We start from the raw sequence: 23,225 nt of genomic DNA, 5'->3' as shown, positions 1-23,225 counted from the left end.
CACACTACAGTTATACATGAATAAAGAGCCTGATTCTTAACTTTAACTTTAAGAGTGGATCTAAACCCAGAGGGCACCCATTCCTCCAGATCTCTCCTGGAACTGTGCTCCTGAGCCTCACCTCACCCATACTTTTATTTTGAACCATTTCTCCAGCATCAATTGGGAAACACAGACTTGAATCCACCCTTACCATAACAACCAATCTTGCCCTTCTGATCCCTTGGCCTAGAATATGTCATATACAAGCTTTTTTCTCAGTCCCCACTGCTTCCAGTGAGGGTGCAAATGTGAATTCACTGCATTTCAGCACTTTGATTTGCTAATTCAATCACATCTACATTCATTCACTATCTAGAGTAGAAGACAAAGTGGGATTCCAAAGGATCAAGATCAGGTGCCCAGATCACAAGAGCACAAGTCTCTGTGAGCCTGCTTGCTTTATAAGCAGTAGCCTTTTGGTTACAAGGTTAAGTAAAAGTCATTAGTCCAGATTCTAGCCATTTTATAAAAGTAATTGCTATAGGTATATTTTTGAGGGTAATTTCAGAAACAATTAGATCATGAGGATTGATCTAATGAATGGTTTTATTTAGTTAAGAATTAAAAATTTAAATGGACTACTGTTACAGGAAAATCAGAGACCAGCAGTCAAAGTCAGGTGAGGAGAGGGATTTAATTTTATGCTAGCGGACTGACCCACAGATCCTTCCATAAAGGAGCCAGTACCCCCTTCCAGTTTTAGGGGTGTTTATATTCATGTGAGGAAGTACAAGTAAAGACAAAACAGCACACAGGTGGCAATTAAGTAAAAGGTGCATGTGATAATTAAGCAAGGTAACTTATGGCCGCAGGGGTTATAAAGACTCCCTTCCAGGCTGACCATAGCAGGGCAGGATGGAGGAAGACTCCAGCTTATCTCCCCAGTCTTATCTCATGTCTAGGAGCTCTTCCTGCTCCAAAGTTCTTAATTACCATCATATTGCAAAAGCTTTCCACCTTCACAATACTACTACCAGATAGTGGTGGAATTGGGGAAGGTGGAGCCTGACTGGAGGAAGCAGCTCACTCATGCCTGTTCTTAGAGGATGTAGCTTGCCTTTGCTCCTTCTTGCTGTTCCTTTATGCTTCCTGCCCACTGTGTGTGAACTGCTCTGCCACACTGTCCTTGCCATGAGGGACTGAATGCACTCTGCTTCTTGTCCACTATAAAATGATGTTCTTCCATATATTATACATTTTCTAATAGGTATATATTATTGCCTAGAAATCATTACTGATACAAATTAGTTTAATATTGAAAATAATCTTGACACCTTACTATAAATCTTTGACCTTACTATATGATCAAATTCATGTGTATAATATTGAAATTTAGGATCACATTTGAAAATTAGAAACAATAGTTTCATCTACTCATGTACGTAGTGCAAAATGGCATGGTACAGGAGAAGGCCTTAGTGGGAAAGTAAAAATCATGAAGGCCCTATGCCTTGAAAATATTTAGCCTACAGATGATAGAGGCAACAAAAATAACTCAGCAGGCCAAGAAAAGCCCAATTTTACTCTGATTTATAGTTTTGTAAAATGCAACTGCTACAGTCAAGAAAATAAATTAGTAGGGCACATTTTGGTGGCAGGAGTTGTTAAGGAATATAAAGGTGGTGGTACTAAGGGCCATTTAAGAAGAGAAAAGCCCGGATAAGAGCAGGATGTCAGACTGAGGAGAGATCTTCGGGGAGAAGCATATTCAGAATGCAGTGCTCAATTAAGGAAGCAAAGAAAATCAATCAGACACCCTGCTTTCTACCTTGAGAAATCTTGGGACCCATACCATCTTAAGGAATACAGGATACAAAGCAAGCAAGGATGGAGGGCCCAATTACCTTTTAAATCCCTTGAACAAGAGTAATCTGTCAACTATATAAAGTGGGAATATATGGAGGATTATGGCAATAAAGGTGTGAAGCCCAAAAGAAGATTTGAAGTTGTGGGTCATTATCACATATGTCTTAATATAAATCTTGAGAATTAATGAAGTCTCTCCTAGAAAGTATTGATTGAAATAGAACACTGCAGACATTAAAAATGTGAAAATGAGTGAAAAGAGAACTATCTGGAGACTATAGATTATCTGCAGTCAGGAGACAAAAGTGGGGGTGATGATGTCTAAGGCAGACAAGACTTCCAAAAGTTGGTAGAAATCAACTGTTAAACCCTCAAGAATAGGAAAAATAAGATAAGACCCAAATTCACAGTGGAATTTTGTTTCGTTGACTGTTTTATCAAAAGTTCTGTATTATTCTCTGGGAGGAGTAAAGAGGGCAGAAATAAGCGCGGAGGTGGAAAGAGTAGCAATAGAGACAAACGTAACACTGAAGTACCTTTGAGGCTTTACTATTTTAACATCGGAGTGATCTAAGTAACAGCACTACACTGGGGGGAGAGACGGACAGACACAGAGACAGAGAGATAGAGACAGAGATAGAGAGAGACAGAGAAAGACAAAGACAGAGGACATGGAGAAAGAGACAGAAACAGACAGAGACAGAGACTGAGACAAAGAGACAGAAACAAAGGGGAATTTTTTAAAAAATTCTGTCCAAATTCTTTATTTGCAAAACTTCATTTAAAATGGATTATATTTGAATTATAATAAACATTGATAATTACCTATTATATTTTGATATTATGAAAATTTGTTTCTTAGCCAGAGGAATTTGCTTTTCAATATATGTCTTTCCTTTTTCATTATTTCTTGGAACACAAGATCCTACTGAATCCTAGAAAGTTTAAAGAAACAGAGAATAACTTTATTCCACTAGGCTTGATTTGTTTTTACAACTACCTGAAGCTGAAATTAGATTGCTATAGTTTACTGGCCATGGTAAGTACACAATTTTCTTACGGTACGAAGTTATGATATAAACTTATTTTCTTAATGTTTATTTGTCCCACTAAGGGCACTAAAATGATGTATTTTGACTTTTCTTATTGAAATCCAAATAAGTTGATGAAAATACAGAAATGAATTAAAAAAATAACCTCATGATACAATACTTAACATTTTAAATTATTCAGGGAAAATAACATTTTTACTGCCAGAAAGGCTTTTGTGAAGACACAGTACAAAAGCCCAGAGACAATGAATGTTTTCCTTGTATTCTATAATTTATGGAAATTGTTGTAAAATAGGTACTGTGGCTTCGATACAGGGGAAATTAGGGTTTTCTCTTGGGGTTCATAGCTTCATTAATAAAGGAATTTAAGAAATGGCTCAAATGGAAGCTCGAGGAGGACAATTTATTGGAATATAAAGGAAAACACCCCCAGCAGGCACACTGTAAATAGCAGTAGCTGCTAGAGGAGGAGAGGGAGGAGAGAAGGGAAAATGTTCTTTGAATTACCTGCAAGGCAGCCACATGGTAGGAGGGGGCTTTAGAGAAAGAGTAAGGAAACTCAAAGTATCAGAAAAAATATACTTAGGTTCTGGCCAACATCTGAAAGAGACTGAAGAAAGAAAAGTTGCAACTTTTTGGGTCAGAAAGGTAGAAAGACCCAGCCCATCACGGCCGCTTGGCCATTAGGGACTGTGCTAGAGGACAGGAATACTGGCACGGGGACGTACAATGTCTCCTTAAAGGAATAATTTATCTCTTTAGCATGGCTTAATGTGAACCTGCCTTTCTAGAGGTGGTCCCTTGGCACGCTACTGACCTGGCCCAACTAGAATGTTGTCTCCACCCAGGCCAGAGATTCCATTCTCTTGCTCAGAAGTAGCTTTCCCTTAATTGTCCTTTACCGCTTCTCTAACCCTTTGGAATAGATCCCAAAAGGGGCCGATGTTAAAGGCTTGGTAGCCAGCTATCACACAATACTGGGGTAGTGAGGTGGGCCTAGTTGGAATTTCCTCGAAGGGATGTTGAGATCAGTACCACTCTTTCTCTTGTTTTCACTCTCTGGGTGCCATGAAGTGAGCCCTTGCCCTGACACACTCTCCTTCCCATGATGTACCATTTCTCCACAGGTCCCAAAGCAATGACGCACCCAACTCTGGTCTGAAACACATAGAACTTTTGGGGAGCCAAAATGGGCCTTGACTTTTTGTAAGTTGATTATCTCAGGTACATAACAAAACTGGCTAACACAATGGTTCTCACTATTAATGGAATAAAGCAACGACCATGTCATCTGCATCATCTTCCTTCTCACCAGATTTCAGAGCTCAGTTTTACTGGCATCCTTGACATACCACATTCACCAGTAGACACCCTACATTGTTTGGTTTTTATTCCCACAGGTAAGACTAACTAGGCCACTGCCCCTACCTAACAGATAACCAGGGAGAAAAACTTAACTTCCTTTACCACACAGAACCAAATTCAAAATCTTCATACCTTAAGATTACATTTCCTTCAACTGAGGCGGCTGTCATTGCTAGCTCAGTGTGTTTGGTACTCTGTTCTTAATTGATCTGAGGAGACAAAGTCTGATCCATGTGAATAGTGATTTACTAGTCTTTTCTAAGCTAGTACTCTTTTAAGTTATAAAGGAAATAAATTATCTTACTGTAAGTTGGGCTAACCTGCTTTTATATTGAAAGTTAGTTTTGTCCTTAGAAAGCCTATATGAATGTATGTTCTCTAAGAACAAAGCTTTCACCATCAGAGGATGAGAAGTGTAAGTCTGAAGATCGCACTGAATGGGCGACTCCCAAAGCAGCACCACTTCAGGTGCTACACCTCTCCCCAAACTTTTCTGGGACCATGGGGCTTTATGGGTGACTTTAGACTGAAGCTTGTACTTCTAAGGATCATTTGGGACTCAAAGCAGTATTCCTTTTGACAATTCAGTGATATCACAGAAAATGGTGATATTTGCTAGCTGTTGAGTATGTCAGTTCTGTGTTGAGTATGTTGTTAGGTAGGTAGTTATATGCTGAGTATGTCAGGTAGTTATGTGTTAGAAGCTAGGAGAAGCTGGGTAGGGCAGCACATTCTTGGAATTCCAGCACTTTGGATGTTGAGGCAGGAGAATCTGGATGTTGGTCTGGCTTCATATTGAGAACCAGCTGCAATAAATGAATCAATTAAATGATTAATTAAAATATAAATGAAGGAGGAAGAGAAAATTCTTTCTGAGAGCATTTTGCATTATGATCACAAGAGCTAGAGCAGAGGTAGGAGCTGAAGTGAACCCATAGTGAATGTCAGCACCTTGTGAAATTTTGTCTTGGAGCATTGTGCAGAAATTTCTATTTTACTTCATATTGTGTTTCCAACCAGATTATATTCCAACCTCTTGGGTACTCGTATAGAGCTCTGTGTCAAAGATCTTTTGCAATGAAGTTAGAGATTACTATATCATGATATTAGGGAAACAATAGAAAAAAATAGTCAAAATACAGGAAGAGAGTGTAGAGTTGTACTGACTAACATTGCAGTCTCTAGACACACATGGCCAGTGAGGATGGAGCTGTGACTTCTCCCAATATATGCTGCAAGTGAAATACACACCACAGATTTCAAGAGTTATTACAAAAATAGTATTTCATTACCTTTTAAATGGATTACTTGTTGGAATGCTTGTTTTTTGATTAAATTTGTATTGTTTTCTTTTGTATGTATGTATGTGTGTGTACATGTATGTGGAGGCCAAAGGTTGATGTCAGTGTCTTCTCTCATTTTTTGAGACAGTGTCCCTCACTGAAACTTTAGCTCAATGATTCAGCTAGACTGGCTGGCCAGTGGGCACCAGAGGTCTTCCAGTCTCTCCTTTCTCAGCTATTTAAACATGGGTGCTGGGCGTCTTCATGTTTGTGCACCAAGCACTTTATGGACTGAGCCATCTCTGTAGCCCTGGCATTGTATCCTTTATCAAACTGAGCATTATTTCATATGTTTGCTTGTTTTGATCTATGCCTTGTATGTGAAATTTTTATTCCTATTTTTACCTTGTTCTTCTTGTCATATCTGTTTCTATTTCTTTCCTTCCTTCCTTCCTTCCTTCTTTCTTTCTTTTTTTTCTTTTTGAGACAAGGTCTTCCTGCAGCTTTATTTGGGCTGGACTGTATGGAGGCCTCTCATAGAGGTCCACCTTCCTCTCCCTCCCTACTTCTGGGATTAAAGGCATGCAGGCCTGCATCGCCATGCCCAGCGTCATGTGTATTTCTTAAAGTTGTTTTTAAAGTATTATTATTGGTCAATAATATTTCATATATATTTTCCATGTTTTGTTTTTAATTTTAAACATTAAGTTTTGCTGTTAATGTTTTTATATATAGAAAATTTAAGTTTTTTGCATATAAATACCTCTGAGGTTTGTACTTTGAAAAGTCTTCCATTCTCCAAGAACAAATAAAATTTCTTCTAGTTACTTTCATTTAAATTATTAGATAGATATGCTAAATCGATTTAAATATTGATATACTAAATCCATTTAAATATTGATACACATGTACAATATGTACTAATGATTTTTAAAATCTATAAAGGGTAGTGTTCTAGTTTGTTTCTCAATTGCTGTGACAAAATACTCTGACCAGTACCAACTCGGTGAGAAAAGGGTTTATTTTATATTACATCTCCCGGGTCACAGTTCATCAGGGAGCCCAAGGTAGGAACACAGGGTATGGGTGTGTCCCAGTGCACCACGTTGCTGCTCGGGTCCCTGGCTCTCCGTGGCTACTGGATGCTGGCGACTCTATGGGTCGCTGCGCTTCCAGCCAAGTTCCGTTCCAAGCTACCAGGCACTCCCTCTGTGTTTCACGATCCGTCGGCCTCCAGCTGCCGGGTCACGAGGGGAGGTGCGGGAACGGCGAAAGCAGGATCTTCGCGAGTCGTTGTTTATGAAGGGACAGCCCCCTCCAGAGAGACTGAATCGTAGGCAGTAAGACACAGAACTCAGCTCAGTCAGGTACAGCTCCTTTATTCAGTGACTCAGCTCAGCTCCAGATCCTAGTGATTCAGCTCCGATTAATTAGGGGAAAACCAGAATATTTATAGTGTGGAGACAGTAGCAAAAGCCTTAGTTGATAGGTGCTTTGTAGGATGCCCCATTTACATGTAGTGGTGGGCTTCTGCCAGGCTGTCAGACATTGCCTGATTATCACACAGGAAAACCTGGCAGTTTCATGCCGGAGGATATGTATCTGTGACGGGCACTTCAAAGATGAGTCAGGAAGAGAGTAGGAAGGTGCCCAGCTGAGAAAGGGAGTCTCCGCATATGAACGCCAAGCCGGCTTGCGGCTATCCAGACATGTAGAGATTGCTACCTTAGACAGCAGGGGTCCCCAACAGCAGGGCAGAACCAGGAAGCAGGAGCTGGAGCACAGGCCATGGAGGAACACTGCTTACTGGCTTGCTCCCCTGGCCCATGCTCAGCCTCGTTTCTTATGCAACATAGGCCCACCTGCCCAGGAGTGGCACCACCCACAGTGGCCTGGGCCCTCCCACATCACTCAACAATCAAGAAGATGCCACACAGACATGATCACAGTCCTGTCCAATGGAGGCAATTCTATAATTGAGGCTCCCTCAACCCAAGTGTATCAAGTTGACACTAAAGCTGTCCAGCACAAGTAGCTTAAATACTCTATCATCTATTTATTATTTCAAAATCCTACAGTGGTTATATTCTAAATATTTAGTTATACTTTAATGGATGTTTTTTCTTTTCCATATATATATTTATATGTATATATATAAATATAAATATTTAGTTATACTTTAATGGATGTTTTTTCTTTTATATATATATATATATCTGGTGTGCATGCATTTGAGTATGCATGTTTGTATGTGTATGGACACAAATCTGAGGGTACACATGCATGTGTGTGCTTGTACATGAGGAAGCCCGAAGCTAATTTTGGGACTCTTCCTTCTTCGCTCTCTACTCATTCTTTTCCAGGAAGGGTCTCTCATGACAAGTGTTTTAAGCCCTAAACCATCTCCCCCGACTTTGATAAAGTCAATTAATTAATTATTTATTTTATGAATCACACTTTGGTATTGTATTGCCATACTTAAGGCACTATAGGTTTCCTTTTATGCTGAGTTCCTGGAGTATTTTTAATTTTTCATTTACTATTAAGTCTGTGACCTAAACGCAGTTAATTTTGTGAAGGGTAAGGTATGTCTGTACTTTGGTGTGTGTGTGTGTGTGTGTGTATGTATTAGGTTTTTCATTGCCATTTGTTGAAAAGACTATCTTTGCTTCATTAAATTGCCTTTACTCGCTTGCCAAAGATTTTTTTATTATTATTATTTATGCAGCTCTCTTTCTGGGGTGTCCATACTGTTCCATTAATTTAGTTTTGTATTTGTTTGTCAATACCACATTGTCTTGATTATGGTAACATTACAGCAAGATTTAAGGTAGAGTATTGTCAGTCCTCTAACTTCATTCTTCCCCTTCCATATACAGTGACTTTTCTTTTGTCTGTTCACAGAAAATTCTGAATTTGTGACACTCATATGATAACTTGCCAGGATTTTGAGTGGGGTTGCTTTCATTATATAGATCAAGTTGGAAAGAATATACATCCTGACAATACAAAGTTTTCCCTTATATGAACATAGAATCTCTCTTCTTTTATTATTTTGATTATCAGGGTCTTATAGATTTTGAACATGTTTTGTTAGATTTATTCATTAATTTTTGGGAGTATTGATATAAACTGATACTGTTTTTCATTTTAAACCCCACTATTTCACTACTAATATATATGAAGGAGATTGACTTTTTCTGTATGTATGTATGTGTGTACGTATGTGTATGTGTGTACATATTTCATGTGTGTGTATGCATGTGTGCATAAGGCTAGAGGGCAATGTTAGTAGTGTTCATAAGAAGCTGGCTAGCTTGATTATTGATACAAGATCTCTCATTGGCCTCACACTCACCAATTAGTCTAGGATGGCCAGTGAAACTGAGGGTTCCATCTGTCTCTTCCGACTCCCCAGTTTTAGGATTAAAAATATGTCTTACCATCCTGGAATTTTCTCCTTGCATGCTGAGATTGAACTTAGTTCCTCATGCTGATGAATCAAGCAATCAAGTACTTTATGGACCGAATGGACTGAGTTATCTCTCCAGCCTAGAGATTGACTTTTTTTTTGTTGTTTTTTTTGTTGTTTTGTTTTGTTTTTTTTGAGACAGACTTTCCCTGGGATACCAGCTGGCCTGGAACTTGCAGTGTAGATCATGTTGGCCTTAATCTCACAGAAATCTGCTTGCCTTTGCCTTCTGAGTGCTGGGATTAAAGGCATGGCCTACTGTACCCAGTGAAATTGACTTTTTAATTCCAATATTGATGAATACAGTCCTACAATGATGACATATTACTTCCATAAATATTTTTGCTACTTCTTGTCAAATTTCCTGTGTAGAGGATCATGTTCCTACAAAGGCAGTTTCATTTCTTCCTTCCCCATCTGTATAGCTTTTATTTCTTTCTATTACCTTATAGAAGTATGTAGAACAATACAATATCAAAAAGGAGTGATGAGAGGGAACATCTTTTTCTTGTACCCAATCTTAGTGGGAAAGTTTTGAGTTTTTCACCATTAAGTATGAGATTAGCTGTGGGGTTTTTGTGAAAATTATCAACTTGAGGAACTTCCCTTCCGTTTCTAGCTGACTGAGATTTTCAGACTTGAATGACTGCTGCATTTTTTGAATGAGTTTTTAAATTTTTTTGATATCCTCATGTACTTTTCCTTCCTACTTTGTAGACATGATGGATTATAATCAATTTTTGACTGTTGAAATGGCCTTACACAGCTGGGATAAATCCTTCTGGTTGGGTTATGTAATTCTTTAGCTGATTATTGAGTTCAACTAATTTTTTGATAATTTTTGCATCTATGCTCATAAGAGTTATTGATCTGCAATTTTCTTACAGAGCTTTTGTTTGGGTTTGGTATTAGGGTGTTGTTGCTAAGTAGGATAAGGCAGTTGATATTTCCTCTGAATAAATGTGTTGGTAGTTGGACTAATTTCTGCCTTAAATATTTGGTAGACTTTATTAGTCAACTTACCTGTTGGCTTTCTGTTTTTTTTTTTTGTTGTTGTTGTTGTTTTTCAGCTTTTTTTTTTTTTTTTTTTAAGTCTTTTTATGACAGGACCTCCCTGTAACCCCAGCTGGCCTTGAGCTCCCTATGTAGACAAGGTTGGCCTTGAACTCACAGAGATCTACCTGCCTCTGCCTCCTGAGTGCTGGGATTAAAGGCATGCAGTTTGTTGTTGTTGTTGTTGTTTTGGGTGTTTTTTTTTTTTTGCTTGGGAGATTACTAATTATTGATTCTATTTTAGAAATAAATACAGACTTACTCAAATAGTATATTTTTCCTCGTGCGTTTTTGTAGCTGTGTCTTTGAAGGAATTGGTGGATTTCATTTCATTTCATTTAGTTCTATGACTACAACTCTTTAGTGAGCTGTGCTTCTGGACTATGGACTATGAATTTCACAAGTAGTTTTTTATTGTTTTCTACTCCCCTGGGTGAGAGAGAGATGGAATTAACTATGAGCATGGTGTTGGTCACCTTATTTCTTCATGATACATTTAATGAGCATGGATTTATAATATTTGTAATGATGTCCTTTTATTTTTCAGTGATAATGTTAGAAATTTGTGCCCTTATAATTTTTTTTTTTAAGTTAGCCTGGCTAGACTTCAGAGTCTTCTTACTGCTTTTACTGATCTCGTCAAAGAAATGACTTTAGTTCAGCTTATTTTCTCCCCTGATTTCCTGTTTTCAGTTTCATTTGTATTATTTCTTCTTATTCTTATTTATTTTCTTTTGTTTGTTTCATATTAATTTTCTGTAGTTTTCTAAGCTAGTGATCCAAATTATTGAGTTGGACCATTTATCTTTTCTAATTTGTGCATCCAATACTATAAATTTCTACCTATGAGCTGCTTTTAATTGTATCTTATAAATTTGGATAAGTTGTATTTGGGAAATTTCTCAGTCACTCACATTTTAAATATTTCATCTGTTCCTTTATATTTTTGCTTCATTTATCATACATATTCCATTTGCAGTTTTCCCCAAAATCCTTCATATATTTCATTCATTGTTGCAGGTTTCCTCGTGGGTCCAGCCCATGAGGGATTGAGGGGAAAAAGGGTTCTGGCCGAGGTGGGGTGAGTGGCATGGAGTCAACACACAGATGCCAGAAGTCAGGTGGAAGCAGGCACTAGGCGAGGTGCTGCAGACTCATTTGTTGCTGGGAAGGGCAGGCCTTATATATCTCTCCCCCTGCCCCCAGTGTCCCATAAGCTGGTGTGTCACTCCCTGATAGATCCCCTCATCCAGGCTGCTCGCATCATCAGTCTCTAGGTCCGGGGCAGATTATAGGTTGGCTCTTTTGTGGAAGCACGGGCTGTGCTTTCAAGGCGGAAGCTGTGCTCCCTAGTGTAGCCTGTGCTTAGGTCTGGCACTTCACCTCCTATATATCCATCCCTTTTTATTATAGAAAGGTCAGTGGGAGCCAAGTTTCTTTGCCTTGACGTAGTTGACCCCACCTCAGAGGGCACCCAGCTTGATGAACTGTGCCTGTCTTAGGTCATCCTGACCATCCGGATCTTACCTGTCATTGACTACCAGCCCTCAAAGGGTGTGACCTCTGGCATGACCATGTGAGGGAGGAGGAGGAGGGCAAGAAGTTACATGACCACTTCTCGGATATCAGCAAGCCAGTCCTGCTGGACCTCGGGGGTAGGGGTTTGAAGTCTGGATCCTGGAGCATCTTGAGAACCTGATACACTGAGTAATTTACTTGGTTTTGTCTGTGGAAGTGTAGAACAAGGCATTTTATGAGCAAGAAAAGAATTGAGACTATGATACCCAAGAATAAATAAGTAACAATCCATGAAGGGTCAAACAAAGCTTTTAAATCCAACCAAAATTTGTCGAGGAACCCAGAGTTTATATCTAATATCTGAGCCCATGTATAATTTAGGGAGATGATCTGGTCAGTGAGCAAGGTGGAGAGGTTGAGAAACTTTTGGCTCCAGTGGCCATGTACTGTGAGAGTTTCATCCTGGCCCTAATGAGGTTATCTCCTTTTAAGGTGTGAGACACAGGGCTTTGAACCGTGGGTCACCGGCCATTAGCATCATCTGTTTGACGATCGCCATCTCTTCCCCCAAAAGGTCTACCTGTTGTTGGATAACAGAAATGGCCTGGAAGAGGTATTGATTAATAGAGATTGAGTGTGTAAGGCCACAGAGGTTTTGGATACAACCTCATTGAGTGTTTCCACAGTAGTGGAGGATTGAGTGAAAGCAATAGCAGCAGTGGCAGCAGCCCCTAGGGAAAGGATAATGGTGGTGACGATCACTGTGGTAATACCAAAATCTCTCTTGATCTGGGGGAAGGGTTGGAGAGCCGTCTGTTCCATGAGGGCGATAACATGGAAGTGACGGGCATTAGGAACAGGAACCCAGAGTGCCATGGGTTCATGCACAAAGAAAACAAGAGAGCAGGGAAAATCCAGCATGCTGAGAGCACAGTTAATGAGGGAGCAGTTAAGGGTATACCCCGGGTTGTTCGAGAAATTAGCAAGGAGCAGAGCAAACAGTGGTCGAACACAAACAGGCGAGGAGATCGAATGGGAGATGTTAACAGAGACTTCATGTAGGTGTCCAAGTTGGGTCCGCAACACCTGAGGAACCTGTCTCTGAGTTATTGCCTGTATATGTACCATTCAAGATGGCTCCACCTAAAACAAAGAAGAGAGGACGCAAATCTAGGCAAGCTGCTGGCCCACAGAGCTCCCAGGACCCCCTGACAGTGTCTTTATGCCTGGGAACAGGGCAGACATAGGAGTAAGGTTTTGTGGAGACAAGGTTTCTCCAGGCTGCCAGGGAGGAGGCCTGTGGGCGTCCATCATAATCCATAGTAAAGAGGAGCATACTTACAGGAGTGAGTGGGAGGCAGTGTTCCCATGGAATAAGAAAGCACAGTGTGGTAGGAAGTTTATGGGAGGGAGGGCACCGGGTCCATGGAGGACACCTGACCCTTGGGGGGGAAGGGTGGTGGCCCCAGAGGGCACAAAAGACATTGTAGTAGTCTCAGAAGTATCTTTTACAAAGGGAGACCAGATTTTAAGGCCCCATGAGGAGTCCTGGCTCTAGTGTCCACGAAAGTTGTCTGTTGTGATGTTAAAGAGGAAGTGACAGTCAGAGACATTAGGGGATGAGGGGTTAAGGACTAGGCTGAAGCAGAGCAATCCTGCAAGGGACCATGTGCCGTTTATGGGAACTGACACATGAATCAATTCCATGGTGGGAAGACCGAGCGATTCATTAGTATTAAAGAGAACCAGGAAAGCGGGTGACTGTTCATCTACAGAGAAGGTCAGTGGTGGTAAGGGGAACCAGTGCCCAGAGATCTGAAGCTTGGGGAGAAGCACAGCCAAAGGACAAAAGGGTGCCAAAGATAACAAAGCTGGAAAAGGATGTCATGGCTTATCATGGGTTTCTGTAGCTGGTTGGATGTCTCTTGATGGAATCCAAATGGGGGCTGTAGCATTCTGTGGAAAAATACAAGCGTATCCTTGTCCTTGTGTCAGGACAGGGGCTGGTTTCTGCCATAGGGATGAAATAGAATCCCTCCATCTAACTAGTGGCAGAGGCGTAGCCCGAGGCAAGGAGGACCAATGTTTATATGCTGGACTGAGACCTTGGTCATCAAACATGAGGAAATTAAGGTGGAACAAAGCCTCAGTAAGAGCCAAATGGGGGTCACATTTGGCCTCAGCTTAGGGGCTTTTAGCCAGGAGGGACTTAAGTGTCCTGTTGGTCCTTTTGACAATGGCTTGTCCTTGTGGGTTATAGGGAATACCAAAGGTATGTTTGATTCCCCAGGAAGAAACACATTTATTGAATTCTTGAGAGGAATAAGCAGGCCCATTATCAGTCTTAAGTGCCCAGGGTACACCCATGATTAACATGGCATACTTTATAGCTTTAACGGCATGTATAGTCTTATCCCCTGAGAGACCTAAAGCATAAGTAAGGGAGGAGCATGTGTCAACTATAACATGAACGAATCTCAATTTCCCAAAAGGGGGGTAGTGAGTCAAGTCCATCTGCCAAATGGCATTTGGTATCAAAACATGGGGATTCGCTCCTCCCCTGTTAAGGGGCCTGAGAGGCATTAGCAGAGCACAGGTACCACATGAATGGAAAAGGCGCTTGCATTGGGACACAGGGATTTCTGTGAGGAGTTTATGAATACTCTGAGGGGACAGGTGGAATTGTTGATGTAAAGCTCTTGCTTGTTGTAACAGGTTAGACTGGACTGTCATGATCAGGGCATCTGTGGTGGCATTCCCAAGAGCTAGGATTCCAGGAAGGGTGGTATGTGAGAGGATATGAGCAATGTACCATGGATGACTTCTATTTTCTAGGCGTTCCTGTAGCTTGACCATAGTGAGGTGGGGTGGGGTGGAGGAGTTTTTAACATGAGAAAAGGAGATGACCTTAGTGACCTGAACAGCATAGGGGCTATCAGAAAAGAGATTTAGGGGTTTGTCCTGGCACTTTGCTAAAGCTTTAAGTATAGCAAGAAGTTCTCCCAACTGGACAGAGACAGGATTAGGGACAATGTGGGTGATGTCCTTTTTTCCAGGATGATGTATCAAGACCCCAAAGTTCTTTTTATTAGCATCTGAAAAGGCAATGGTTGCTTAGGGAATTGGGGAAGAAGAAGGAGTGCTGTGGGGCTTAACTTCAAGTGGCAATGTGAGAAGGGCCTGAATTCTTTTGCCTTGGAGCAGGTGATTGTCAATGGTGCCACGGAAGCCTGACATCATAGTCTGAAAATTTATGGAATCAGCCCAGAGGGTCTATAGGTTATGGAGGGGAAAGGGGAGCACAATAACGTCAGGGTCTCTATTGAAGGTTTTTGGAGCTTGAGTGCTCAGTTTGACTGCCAAGTTAAAGGCCAGATCAAACTTGGAGGAAACCTGCTGGAGCTCTGAGTATGAGAGATGGACCCAGATAAGTGGCCCAGACTGCCAAAGGGCACCAAGGAAGCCAGAAGTCAATAGCACTAAAGCCTATAGGGATTGTAATGGCTCATATCTGTCAAGAGTTATTGATGAGAGTAACTCAGTGATCTTTTGCAATAGGGCAATGGCTGGGGGAGTTAAGTTAATCTTTGCTGAAGGGCAGGTGGGGCCCTCCAAAAGACAAAACAACACCCTCAATTCCTCCAAGGGAATGGGCAAGAATGGTTTTAGGCAATTTATGGTGCCACAGAGTTGTTGAAAATAGGCTAGTGTATAGAACAGCTTTGAATTAAAGGGAGGGGCCATAGGGCATACACTGGCCAAAATGATATGCCCCAAAAAGGCATAAGGAGGCACCTCCTGTAATTCATCTAAGGTGATAGACAAGCCAAGGGACGATAGGTGGGAGAGTAAGTCTCTGGTTACCTTGGGGAGAAATTGTGGGTTAGGGTAAGACAACAAAATGTCATCCATATAGTGAATAAATTGTGCACTATGAGGGATGGCTGAAGTGGCTCATGAAACAAAAAGCTGACAAATAGTAGGACTGTTTTTCAATCCCTGGGGAAGGACTTTCCATTGATATCTGAGGGCCAGCTTGTGGAAGTTCGGTTCCCAAACCATAAAGGCAAAGTGATCATGATCTTGGGGGCCCAGCAGGATTGAGAAGAAGCAATCTTTAATATCAAGTGTTATGATATAATAAGAAGGAGGAATAGCACCAGGGTGGGGCAAGCCAGCCTGTGTTGAGCCCATTTTTTTCCATTTGGTCATTAATGGTATGTAAGTCCTGAAGCAATCTAAAATGGCCATTTTTCTTTTTTATAATGAATATTGGAGTATTATATTTACTAGTGGATGGTTCCAAATGTCTGAGGCCCATCTGTTCCTGGACCAAATTTTTGAAGATAGACAATTTAGGTTCTATAATGGGCCACTGCTCCACCCAGATCACATCTGTCAAGAGCCGGGTAAGAGCAATCGGTGTGGGAGACTCCTTAGGGGATGTCCCAGGGAGGGCAGTGGCCCTTAGAATTGGGGGTGCTGATCAGGGCTCCAATTTCTCCCAGAGAAGCCAAGTTTATCGTGGGCTATGACATTATCATAAAAGGACTGATCGTCTGTGGTAAGGACCACACCCATGTCCCCTAGGACATCTCTACCCCAAAGTTGAGTGGGTCATCAGTCACTATGGGAGTGAATGTGCCCTTACTCCCGTCTAAGTCCTTCAGGTGTACTGGGAAGACAACCAGCTTTGTGTCCTGGTTGCCTCCCACTCCCTTAATGGGTGGGCCAGGCCAATATTTCCAATGGGGGAACTGAAGAGACTTGCTCTTGGTGATGATGGTAACATCGGCTCCCGTGTCAGCTAGGCCCTTCACAGTGATCCCATCCAGAAATAAGGTCCTTAGGGGGAAGTGATTAAGAATCGGAAGGGTCCATAAAATCTGTCTCGTTCCCCTTCTTACTTGTGGGGCTGAGGGGCACCCAGGGTGGAGTTTAAAGGAGCTGAGTCCAATTGGGTCCATAACTACAATCTTTTGCCCAACGAAATTCCTTTTTGCATTTGAGGCATTGGGTCTTGGGACAAGCTCCATTGTTCAGGCAGTCCTTGTGAAGGTGTCCTGTCCTCCCGCAGTTCCAGCAGCCATCTTTTGAATCAGAGGGGTTGGGTCTTCCTTGTAATAAGAGTGCCTCTAAGGAGGTGGCCAAGGCCTTGATGGGCCCTGTCCTGGGGCCTAGGTCTCTAGTGGTGAGTGCCCATTTATGAATATCATCATTGTGGACAGGTGTGATAGCATTGTGGGTAGGGGTACTTAGGCCCTCCCATGCCAGTTGTTTGATAAGCATATCGTGGGTGGGTCCAGACTCCACCCTCTATTCCACTGCCCCAGTTACACGAGTGAGGAAGTCTGTGAAGGACTTCCCTGGCTGCTCAATCAAATTGCAGAAGAACGCCTGTGGGTCACGGGGGGAGCAACATTTAAGGGCCTTGAAGGCCAGGTCACTAACTTGTTGGTAGTAACCATGAAGGCCGATAGTGAACTGGGAAATGGGGTCAATATATTGTCTACGTCCTGTGAGCATATCCAGAGTAATATTAAGGCCATATTGAGGGTTGAGACGTGCCTGATTTTCAGGCTGATCGTCATAAGCTGAATGCCAGCTCAGGAAGACTGAGGGCTCCAATACCACCTTTAATAAGTTACACCAATCATAATGGGTCTGTAACTGCATGGCCCATTGGTGGAGAACTTGCTCAAAATATGGGAAATGGGGCCTGACTTGTTGGTGGCCTTGCGGATGAGTGAAAGGTCTGTGAGAGTGGTGGGCACCCATGGCTCATTGTGCAGTGTTTGGGCTGACATTAACTGGAAAGGTGAACAATGGCTGGCAAGGGGCAGCAAGGGTTGGGCAGGCCATGGGGGGTTATAATGAACGGGAGGTGCATCGGAGCAGGCGGAACATAGTTCCTTCCATGGGTACCAGGGTGGTGGTGTCTCCAATTGTTGTGGCTTTGAAAGCGGGGCCTGAGGTAGAGGCAAGGGTGCCCCTTTCTTGTCTGGATTGACCTCAGAGCTGGTTCCCACATCAAGGTCAGTGGGGGTTGAAGTAATGGCAAGGTCTACACTGGCCTGATCCAGACAATAAGCATTGTGGGCTGAAATGGCTTCTTCAGGGGGAGGAGGACTTAAGGCTGGCAATGATGGCTAAAAGGATTGGGACAAATGATGCAGGGGGAATGACTCCCGAGCCTACTTCTCTTTTTTGGGGCCAAGAAGAGGACCCGCATCCAGAGGTCAGGATCCCACATATTTTTGGGAGAGACCTAAGGGGCCAAGTTAGTGGCTTCATCCCAGAAGTTTTCAGTATCTTTTGGTTTAACTTTCAGTCCCCGAGTTCTAAGGAGTGATTTGAGTGCTGCTGTTTGTGGCCCCTTGCACCATGGTGGTAGGTTGCCCATCATGGGAAGGTCCCATGAAGGGCAACTCGCCACAAAAGTAAAAGGCAAGGGCGACTACCAAGAGGGCACAAATGAAACAAACAAGGACCATGAGCCACTCAGACGTAAACCACCGTAACATGAAGAGGTGTATTGGATCCAAACGTCTTGTGCTTAGTGAGGGACTTCCAACGGCTGTGATACCCTCATCTGTATGCTCACATGGTGACTCCGGGACAGGCAACAGAATGACCCGAAGCCTGGGCTCTGAGTTCTGGGTGGATCAGCCCTTATGTGAACTCACTGGGATGAGCCAAGGAATAAAAGGTGTTGACGTGGGTGTTGGAGTGTGCCTTCCTGATTTAACAATGAATATGACAAACAGGGTAAAGGGGACAGAGGAGGGGACTACTCGCTCACCCTCAAGCAGCTAAAGGGACAGACAAAACCCAGGGCCTACGCACCGAACGAACTGAAATTGGGGGCGTTGCCAACGCTGGGGTCCGAGAACCCTGTTTGGGTGCCAGCTGTTGCAGATTTCCTCACAGGTCCAACCCACGAGGGACTGCGGGGAACAAGTGTTCTGGCCGAGGTGGGGGTGAGCGGCACGGAGTCAACACACAGACACCGGGAGTCGGGTGGAAGCAGGCACTAGGCAGGTGCTGCAGACTTGTTTATTGCTGGGAAGGTCAGGCCTTATATATCTCTCCCCCTGCCCCCATTGTCCCATAGCTGGTGTGTAACTCCCTGATAGATCCTCTCATCCAGGCTGCTCGTGTCATCAGTCTCTAGGTCCGGGGCAGATTATAGGTTGGCTCTTTTGTGGAAGTGCGGGCTGTGCTTTCAAGAAGGAAGCTGTGCTCTCTAGTGCGGCCTGTGCTTAGGTCTGGCACTTCACCTCCTATAATTCATTATTTTGTTTTGTTTTCTTTGCCTTCATTGTTTTATGTGCCTATTCAGATATGTAAAAGCTCAAGCAGTCTTTCCTCAGCTACATGTAAACTACTAAAAAGCCCATCAGGGATGGAAAGATGGCTCAGTTGTTAAGAGCATTGGCTGTACTTGCAGAGGACCTGGGTTTGATTCCCAGTACCCACATGGCAGCTGACAACCGTCTGTAATTTCAGGTCCAGGGTATCCGATGCCCTCTTCTGAACTCTGTGGGCAGTGCATGACATGGGTGCACTTATATACAAGCAGGTAACATGTACATAAAATAAAAATAAATAAAATATTTTTAAAAGCTCATTCACAACAGTCTTTATTTCCACTAGAGTTTTTATTTTTAGTTTTTGTTTCATCTTTCTTAATGTCCATCTCTTCCCTTACATGGCTCACCTGTTCTTCTTACATTCTGTTCACTTAATGCGGTAGCACCCTTAGCCTATAAATCACAGTAGACCAGACTGAGTCTACTACTTGCAACATTGTAGCCATGCCTGGATCAGGCGGTCATGCTTGTTTTGTGTCTTCCAAGGGTATGCTTTTCCTTATGGAATGCACTGCAAATATTTTTTTTTCTTGATAGCCAAACATGTTATAAATAGGAGTTTTGTGATGCAGTGCACTGTGGAGTGAGGGAATTATTCTATGGTTCTATGACTAAAACTCTTTTAGTGAGCTGTGCTTCTGGACTATGGACTATGAATTTCACAAGCAGTTATCCATTGTTTTCCAGGCCCCTAGGTAAGAGAGGGATGGAATTGACTAGAATCAGGCAGCTTCCTTTTCCACAGGAAAGGCTATGAGTATCTTGAGCTGGCTATTTTCCTTTCTCCCAGTCATTTAGACTTTCACAATAGCCCAGCAAGTTCCATCTAGAAATTGTTCCTCTTAAGGACAGTTTTTGTTTTGTTTTTGAAGAAGAACACAGCGTTTTGTTATATTTAAAAGTAGTTCATTTTTATCCATCACTTGTTAAAAGTAAAAGATTTTGTTATTTTCTCCAAATCTTTTAATTTACTTCATTTTTTTTTTTTCAGAGACAGGACCTTCTTAGTTAGTTCAAGTTGACTTCAAGATGACTGTGCAAAACAGTCTGGCCTCAAACTCACAGCCCTCTGGCCAAATTGCATGTGTGTGCACTGAGCCCAGCTTTTCTCTGAATTTATTATGAGAATCTGGTCATATTTCTCAGAGTTAAAACTCATGATAGTCTGGGTGCTGTTCTCTAATCCCAAGGTCAGTGTCTTGTCCTGTTCATGCACCTTTCTTAAGGATTCTAGAAAAGTGGCTAGTTTTTCATCCCATTCAGCTTTTTACTTGTTCTCAGGATGGAATATTAACTCTTAAGATCATGATACACAGGACCGGAAATTGGAAATCCATCTGGCTTTTATGAAGCATTATTTAATATATTTTTTTCTATTTCTTCACATGATCATGTACTTATTTTTCTAATTTTTTAAGACCCAAACTGACCACTTTATTTATCTTGCAGTTACTTATTACATTAAGATTTTTTACCTTATTACAATTTTATATCAGGTAATATTTTAATATTTGCAATCTATCATTTGTCCTTGCTGTTATCTTTTTACCCTTAAGCAAGTTTGCAAAATTTTCTATATCTATCTTAATTAATACAACTTCTTTAGGTTGTCTATTTTATTTCTGCTTAAAATATTAATTCCCATTATTCATTATTTTAAAATAGTAATAATTTAGGTATCATTAATATCTTAATGTTCATCTTCTTTCATTTCTTGTCTGTCTGGAATTTATTGTTTGTGTTTATGGGTTAATTTTATGTGACTTTTCTTGTTTAATGCTAGAAATAGTTTGGATTATGAGAAATATGATTTTATAATCCTTTATGCTATTATAATGGTTTTATTTATCTCTATTACTCCAGGATTTTATATGAAAGTTTAAAAAATTGCCATGCTGTTGATTTTCTGTTGTTGCCCTTACTGTTACTATGCTGTTATATTTCATTTTAAACAAAAATTATAATTGGCACAATGCCTGCTCTCTTCATGTTCGGCTGAGCTGCTTCTGATTTTATTATGAGAATAGATTTTATAAATATCCCTAAGGCATCCTTAAGAGAAGGAGATGTCTTAGAACATACAGCTTAATAAGAGAAACTTTTTGAAATCAAACTTCTTAACTGTTCAGATCGTTTTTTTCCTGAGTCCTTGTGGCACCCTTATCATCTTGTCTGCTGTCCTTTTGAACTGCTGAGCATTCAGACATCGTGTTCTTAATCTCAGTTCATATTCTTATCATCTTGTCATTCACCTCTTGCTTCATGGAGTTTATATTTCATTGAATTTTAGCCGTCTGAAATTAATTAATGCTTCAGAAAATTTTTTGGTGTATTATATCGTCCGCCAGCACTGACTGCATCTCCTTGTGGGGTCACAGGCCTATTTTGGATTCTCCTATTTAAATGTTCACATTTCCAGTGTGAGCCTGACTTGTTCTACAAAATGCTGCTCAGACTCTCCTCGAGCTTACTCTTGGCTCGCCTGAGTTGTTAGACTTAATACCTTCTCACATTCCATGTCAAGGATGATTTGTGATACTGAATCAAAACTCTACATCCTGAAAGCAAGAAACCCTTGTAGCAACAAGCACCTATCTCCCATTTTCGAGACTTTGCTGTGTTTGTATTGTTACAGAATTCTTTCCATTTTACCACAGAGAACTTGCTAGCCTAGACTGCGTAGTTACCTGAGGCTGGAATTACGTATCTTTAAGCATAGCTTAGCACTGAGCCTGTTAAGAGCAAATAGTTCCTATGGTGCGTATTTGATTTTGTGAGATCCTTTTCTTACTTAAGCTTGCATGACTTCGGGGCCCCATTTATCTGACTTTTTAGACTCTCCTTAAATCTATTACATATGTTTGTATATATTTGAATTTCTGTTGTGGGCATAATTAGATACTTTCCATGGAGGACTTACCTGTTAGCAAGCTATCCCTTAGACATTTGCACAACTGTTGTAAAGGTTTGTAAATATTCTGCTACAGCTAACAAATTAGGGTCCTGTTTCTGACTCTGTTGATTGATTTGCCAATGTGTATTCAACATAAGACTGTGTGATTAAACACTATCTAGAACTCTTGGAATTTGAGATGCCTGGAATTACAAGTATATGAACTGAAATTGCTGGAGCTTAAATAATCTGCATATGTGGAAATTCCCCTAATAAGATTACCATTTGACCTAGGGTGCTCTGGTTAAGAGATTACTAGAAGGCCAATAGGCTATGTGGATTGTTCAACTAGTTAGCTTCTATGTGTTTAAGTTCCTACACAGCCAGTTAACATCTCATCTCTTCCATGTGCCTACAGTTGCATAAAATGTAATGAAAGAATAGGCATATTGAAGTTTAGTGTCATAAAATAAAAAATTTTTTTTTGGTCACTGTCTTGTTAGTGATAATTCTTCCTAACCATGAACATTGAGTCACATTATAGCTTGCCTCTCTGCAGGGGTTATCTCTACCTAATTTTACCTGAAATGTATTAACACTGGCAAATCCTAGCCTTACCCTTTAGGTTCTTGACATTGGTAACTTAAAAATAATTACATTCTTTTTATTTAACAGGCATTACTATTTTCATCCTGTGTGTGTGTGTGTGTGTGTGTGTGTGTGTGTGTGTGTGTGTAATTAGAGGATAGCTTGAAGAGCCAGCTCTCTCCCTCTATGTAGGTCCTGGGGAATGAACTCAGGTTTTCATGCTTGACAGCAAGTGCCTTAATCCATTGAGACATCTTGCATCCCATGCATTAGTAAAGTTTTTAAAATATTTTATTTGTTATTTTTTATTTTATGTGTATGTGTGTATTGCTTACATATAAGTAAATGCACCTGTGTCATGCAATACCCACGGAAGACAGAAGAGGCTGTCGGATCCCCTGGAACTGGAGTTACGGACAGTTGTTAGTTGCCATGTGGATGCTGGGATTCAAACCCAGGTCTTCTGCAAGAACAGTCAGTGTTCTTAACTGCTAAGCCATTTCTCCAGCCCCCATGCATTAGCAAATTTTTAAAGTTCATTTGCTAACGCAATCTATTACATAAAAATAGAAATACATGGCAAACCTACAGTCAGGAAATCTCATAGGTCATGAGCCTTCAAGCTTTAGTATTGTTCTTAACACAAAGTATTCAATGAATGAATCACTATTTTCCTCAAGGATTTATAAAAAATAATTGTCCTTAACTGTCTGATTTTCAGCAATCTTTCCTGATTCTCCAGAGCTCTTCATTCTTTCTATAATACATGTAGTTAGAGCA

Source organism: Nannospalax galili, unplaced genomic scaffold (genome assembly GCF_000622305.1).
Source record: "Nannospalax galili isolate Female #2095 unplaced genomic scaffold, S.galili_v1.0 scaffold186, whole genome shotgun sequence".
Taxonomy (NCBI): domain Eukaryota; kingdom Metazoa; phylum Chordata; class Mammalia; order Rodentia; family Spalacidae; genus Nannospalax; species Nannospalax galili.
Note: the sequence above shows the minus strand (reverse complement) of the source record.